A 6,941-nucleotide genomic window follows, 5' to 3' on the forward strand; every position below is an offset into this window, starting at 1 on the left:
CGGGAGATGATTCCCCTCTCCGGCAGGGTGTCGGAGGCGATCTCCTGAATCCCCCGAGATGGGATTGGCGGCGGCGTCTCTGGAAGGTTTTCCGTATCGTGGCTCTCGGTACTAGGGGTTTCGCGACGAAGGCTTTAAGTAGGCGGAAGGGTAGGTCAGGGGGCGACGCGAGGGGCCCAGGAGACAGGGCGGCGCGGCCAAGGGTGGGGCCGCGCCGCCTGCCCGCCTGGCCACCTCGTGGCCCTACTTCGTTGACTCTTCGGTCTTCTGGAAGCTTCGTGGCAAAATAGGACACTGGGCGTTGATTTCGTCCAATTCCGAGAATATTTCCTTACTAGGATTTCTGAAACCAAAAACAGCAGAAACAAGAATCGGCACTTCGGCATCTTGTTAATAGGTTAGTTCCAGAAAATGCATAAATATGATGTAAAGTATGCATAAAACATGTAGATATTATCAATAATGTGGCATGGAACATAAGAAATTATCGATACGTCGGAGACGTATCAGCATCCCCAAGCTTAGTTCCTGCTCGTCCCGAGCAGGTAAACGATAAACAAAGATAATTTCTGGAGTGACATGCCATCATAACCTTGATCATACTATTGTAAGCATATGTAATGAATGCAGCGATCAAAACAATGTAAATGACATGAGTAAACAACTGAATCATATAGCAAAGACTTTTCATGAATAGTACTTCAAGACAAGCATCAATAAGTCTTGCATAAGAGTTAACTCATAAAGCAATAATTCAAAGTAAAGGTATTGAAGCAACACAAAGGAAGATGAAGTTTCAGCGGTTGCTTTCAACTTGTAACATGTATATCTCATGGATAGTTGTCAATGCAAAGTAATATAACAGGTGCAATATGCAAGTATGTAAGAATCAATGCACAGTTCACACAAGTGTTTGCTTCTTGAGGTGGAGAGAAATAGGTGAACTGACTCAACATAAAAGTAAAAGAATGGTCCTTCAAAGAGGAAAGCATCGATTGCTATATTTGTGCTAGAGCTTTGATTTTGAAAACATATAGAGAGCAATAAAAGTAAAATTTTGAGAGGTGTTTGTTGTTGTCAACGAATGGTAGTGGGCACTCTAACCCCCTTGCCAGACAAACCTTCAAAGAGCGGCTCCCATTTTACTTTATTTTTGTGTGGCACTCCTTCCAACCTTTCTTTCACAAACCATGGCTAACCGAATCCTTCGGGTGCCTGCCAACAATCTCATACCATGAAGGAGTGCCTTTTTATTTTAGTTTTATTATGATGACACTCCTCCCAACCTTTGCTTACACAAGCCATGGCTAACCGAATCATTCGGGTGCCGTCCAACAATCACATACCATGGAGGAGTGTCTATTTTTGTTAATTAATTCGGGACTGGGAATCCCATTGCCAGCTCTTTTTGCAAAATTATTGGATAAGCGGATGAAGCCACTAGTCCATTGGTGAAAGTTGCCCAACAAGATTGAAAGATAAACACCACATACTTCCTCATGAGCTATAAAACATTGACACAAATCAGAGGTAATAAATTTTGAATTGTTTAAAGGTAGCACTCAAGCAATTTACTTTGGAATGGCGGAGAAATACCATGTAGTAGGTAGGTATGGTGGACACAAATGGCATAGTGGTTGGCTCAAGTATTTTGGATGCATGAGAAGTATTCCCTCTCGATACAAGGTTTAGGCTAGCAAGGCTATTTGAAACAACCACAAGGATGAAGCGGTGCAGCAAAACTCACATAAAAGACATATTGTAAACATTATAAGACTTTACACCGTCTTCTTGTTGTTCAAACTCAATACTAGAAATTATCTAGACCTTAGAGAGACCAATTATGCAAACCAAATTTTAGCATGCTCTATGTATTTCTTATTAATGGGTGCAAAGTATATGATGCAAGAGCTTAAACATGAGCACAACAATTGCCAAGTATCACATTACCCAAGACATTTTAGCAAATTACTACATGTATCATTTTCCAATTCCAACCATATAACAATTTAACGAAGAAGAAACTTTCGCCATGAATACTATGAGTAAAGCCTAAGGACATACTTGTCCATATGCTACAGCGGAGCGTGTCTCTCTCCCACACAATGAATGCTAGGATCCCTTTTATTCAAACAAAACAAAAACAAAAACAAACCGACGCTCCAAGCAAAGCACATAAAATGTGATGGAATAAAAATATAGTTTCAGAGGAGGAACCTGATAATGTTGTCGATGAAGAAGGGGATTGTAGTGACCTCACTTTAAAAAGTGCAAGCCCCTGTGCATTAGTGCTAGTCCCTGGATCGAACTGCTAGCACACACAGTTTAAGATGAAATACCAAGTAGCAAAGGTCTTCATTACAATCTAAGATCCAGCGGAAATAAAATAGTTCGATACAACTTGCATAGCTCAAGGCTAGCATAAACATAAATCAGAGTTCAACATCAAGCGGAAAGCAAATAGCATGGAGTCCTCTTCCTTCACGGATGCCACAGGCAGACATGTTGGGCAAAGACTCGTGATCCTAACATCTTCTTCATCAGCTAGGGATACCTGCAACATCAAACGTTGCAGCCCGAAGGAATCAATACATTTGGAATTGTATTGGCAAGGACACTTTTGTGGACTCAAAAGGCATCCTACACCTACGTGCACATTTGGCAGGTAGAGCTCAAGTTCATTTTGCATAAAGCCAATTTTTTCCTATCTTTTATCAAAACATTTTCTTTCAATCTAATTAGCGGTAGCATTGGTAAAACCCCAATGTACCAAATTAACAGTAGCATTGGTAAAGCCCCAATGTACCTTCCTACCCTTGTTCACCCATTCAAATTTTATTTAAGAAATTGGGATGAGGAGATCTTCGAACAAAGACTTGTCAGTTCGCTCAAGTTGTCCTTAACCGGGGACACGGCTAAGTACTTAGATTTACACTCTCGAGAGGTTGTACACCTTTACCCACATGGCCAGGTCAATCCTTCTACCTCGTTGCACATTTTGCTTAAGGACAGGTGTAGACCGTGGCCGAGACCTTCTGTGTGTAATCGCCCGAACCATTCCCTAAGGGCCACGCCCCCACCTACAGTATCCCTCTACCACCACCTGGCCCCTAGGATCCGGGTTCATACAACATACTTTGTCAAGCCAGAGCCATAGTAGCATGTGGTTGTACGTGAAGCTAATGAGCAAGGTTTGTCTACAATCTCTTTAAGCCTGGGTGACTTTCCGCAAGTGTGCACTAGCACCAGGGTCTTGCCCCCTGATACAGCCACCCTCTCCATAACTCCACCATTCACCCAGGTAATTCATTAAACTTAGTTGTTTTTCCTTAACCTCTATCAAAACATTTTCCATAGCATAGCAGGTAACAACTAAATTTAATGGCGGCTAAAGGAGTCTAGGAATGGTGTAGCTAAACTACTAGGATTTATTAGCAGGCATAAAGCATAAACCCTAGACATGTCTACTATAAAAACACTACAGTGCAAGAATCAAAACTGGGACTTTTGGTGTGTGTCACTTGCCTTTTTCAGTGGGAGGAGTTGCAATCTTCGCAGTCACAAAGGTTGCAGCTGTCACAGTCGCAATCTACAAGCATACATACATAGCACCATAAACACAAAGCACAACACAAATGCACAAACATAGACATGAGATGCATATGAGATTCACACAAGAGCACTCCATTTATTGTTCTCTGGTTGTCACTATATGCATGATGCCATGGCAAAATTTTAGTGTTGAATTAATTATTAAAAACATTTCCTATCATTAGAAAAGATCTACAACACTAAACAAATACTACAAGAGAAACGTATAGGTAACATTTTTATTTTCTAATGCTATTGTACAGGGGGTTCGAATCTCTGCTAAAAGCAAAAGGAATTACTTAAAATGTGATGGAATAAAAATATAGTTTCAGAGGAGGAACCTGATAATGTTGTCGATGAAGAAGGGGATGCCTTGGGCATCCCCAAGCTTAGACGCTTGAGTCTTCTTGATATATGCAGGGGTGAACCACCGGGGCATCCCCAAGCTTAGAGGTTTCACTCTCCTTGATCATGTTGTATCATCTCCCTCTCTTGATCCTTGAAAACTTCCTCCACACTAAACTCAAAACAACTCATTAGAGGGTTAGTGCACAATCAAAATATACATGTTCAGAGGTGACATAATCATTCTTAACACTTCTGGACATTGCACAAAGCTACTGAAAGTCAATGGAATCGAAATATCCATCGAACATAACAAAACAGGCAATGCGAAATAAAAGGCAGAATCTGTCAAAACAGAACAGTTCGTAATGACGAATTTTATCGAGGCACCAGACTTGCTCAAATGAAAATGCTCAAATTGAATGAAAGTTGCGTACATATCTGTGGATCACTCACGTAAATTGGCATAATTTTGTGAGTTACCTACAGAGAATTTTGCCCAGATTCGTGACAGCAAAGAAATCTGTTTCTGCGCAGTAATCCAAATCTAGTATGAACCTTACTATCAACGACTTTACTTGGCACAATAAAACACTAAACTAAGATAAGGAGAGGTTGCTACAGTAGTAAACAACTTCCAAGACACAAAATAAAAACAAAGTACTGTAGTAAAAACATGGGTTGTCTCCCATAAGCGCTTTTCTTTAACGCCTTTCAGCTAGGCGCAGAAAGTGTGTATCAAGTATTATCAAGAGACGAAGTGTCAACATCATAATTCGTTCTAATAATAGAATCAAAAGGTAACTTCATTCTCTTTCTAGGGAAGTGTTCCATACCTTTCTTGAGAGGAAATTGATATTTTATATTACCTTCCTTCATATCAATGATAGCACCAACAGTTCGAAGAAAAGGTCTTCCCAATATGATGGGACAAGATGCATTGCATTCAATATCCAAGACAACAAAATCAACGGGGACAAGGTTATTGTTAACGGTAATGTGAACATTATCAACTTTCCCCAAAGGTTTCTTTGTAGAATGATCAGCAAGATTAACATCCAAATAACAATTTTTCAATGGTGGCAAGTCAAGCATATTATAAATTTTCTTAGGCATAACAGAAATACTTGCACCAAAATCACATAAAGCATTACAATCAAAGTCATTGACCTTCATCTTAATGATGGGCTCCCAACCATCCTCTAGCTTTCTAGGAATAGAAGCTTTGCGCTCTAATTTCTCTTCTCTAGCTTTTATGAGAGCATTTGTAATATGTTTCGTGAAAGCCAAATTTATAGCACTAGCATTAGGACTTTTAGCAAGTTTTTGTAAGAACTTTATAACTTCAGAGATGTGGCAATCATCAAAATTTAAACCATTATAATCTAAAGCAATGGGATCATCATCCCCAATGTTGGAAAAAAATTCAGCAGTTTTATCACAGGCAGTTTCAGCAGTTTTAGCAGTTTCAGGCAGTTTCTCGCGCTTTGTATTAGAAGTAGAAATATTGCCAACACCAATTATTTTACCATTAATAGTAGGAGGTGCAGCAACATGTGGAGCATTAGCATTACTAGTGGTGGTAATAGTCCAAACTTTAGCTATATTATCTTCTTTCTCATTTTCTTCTCTTTCCCACCTAGCACGCAATTCGGCCATCAATCTTATATTCTCATTAATTCTAACTTGGATGGCATTTGCTGTAGTACGAATTTTATTATGATGATTTTCATTAGGCATAACTTTCGATTTCAAAAGATCAACATCAGCAACAAGACTATCGACTTTAGAAGCAAGTATATCAATTTTCCCAAGCTTTTCTTCAACAGTTTTGTTAAAAGCAGTTTGTGTACTAATAAATTCTTTAAGCATGGCTTCAAGTCCAGGGGGTGAATTCCTAATATTTTTGTAAGAATTCCCATAAGAATTACCATAGCCGTTGCCATTATTATAAGGATATGGCCTATAGTTGTTACTAGAATTGTTCCGGTAAGCATTGTTGTTGAAATTATTATTTTTAATGGAGTTTACATCAACATGTTCTTCTTGAGCAACCAATGAAGCTAACGGAACATTATTAGGATCAATATTAGTCCTATCATTCACAAGCATAGACATAATAGCATCAATCTTATCACTCAAGGAAGAGGTTTCTTCGACAGAATTTACCTTCTTACCTTGTGGAGCTCTTTCCGTGTGCCATTCACAGTAATTGATCATCATATTATCAAGAAGCTTTGTTGCCTCACCAAGAGTGATGGACATAAAGGTACCTCCAGCAGCTGAATCCAATAGGTTCCACCAAGAAAAATTCAGTCCTGCATAAAAGGTTTGGATGATCATCCAAGTAGTCAGTCCATGGGTTGGGCAATTTTTAACCAAAGATTTCATTCTTTCCCATGCTTGTGCAACATGCTCAATATCCAATTGTTTAAAATTCATTATGCTACTCCTCAAAGATATAATTTTAGCAGGGGGATAATATCTACCAATAAAAGCATCCTTGCATTTAGTCCATGAATCAATACTATTCTTAGGCAGAGATAACAACCAATCTTTAGCTCTTCCTCTTAATGAGAAAGGGAACAATTTTAATTTTATAATGTCACCATCTACATCTTTATACTTTTGCATTTCACATAGTTCAACAAAATTATTGAGATGGGCAGCAGCATCATCAGAACTAACACCAGAAACTTGCTCTCGCATAACAAGATTTAGTAAAGCAGGTTTAATTTCAAAGAATTCTGCTGTAGTAGCAGGTGGAGCAATAGGTGTGCATAAGAAATCATTATTATTTGTGGTTGTGAAGTCACACAACTTAGTATTTTCAGGAGTACCCATTTTAGCAATAGTAAATAAAGCAAACTAGATAAAGTAAATGCAAGTAACTAATTTTTTTGTGTTTTTGATATAGCAAACAAGATAGGAAATAAAGTAAAACTAGCAACTAATTTTTTGTATTTTGATTTAGTGCAGCAAACAAAGTAGTAAATAAAACTAAG

At 38.7% G+C, this 6,941-nt stretch overlaps 1 long non-coding RNA gene across 1 annotated transcript; it reads right to left on the reverse strand.

Annotated features, from left to right (window-relative positions):
* Positions 1-2,266: 2,266 nt before the first annotated feature.
* On the reverse strand, positions 2,267-3,846 carry LOC139831078 (uncharacterized). The gene is made up of 2 exons (XR_011745415.1): positions 3,526-3,846; positions 2,267-2,554 (listed from the first exon to the last, which is right to left on the reverse strand). It is a non-coding gene; the product is annotated as an uncharacterized lncRNA (long non-coding RNA).
* Between the last annotated feature and the right edge of the window lie 3,095 nt (positions 3,847-6,941).

The sequence above is a fragment of the Lolium perenne genome, chromosome 1 (assembly GCF_019359855.2).
Source record: "Lolium perenne isolate Kyuss_39 chromosome 1, Kyuss_2.0, whole genome shotgun sequence".
NCBI lineage: Eukaryota > Viridiplantae > Streptophyta > Magnoliopsida > Poales > Poaceae > Lolium > Lolium perenne.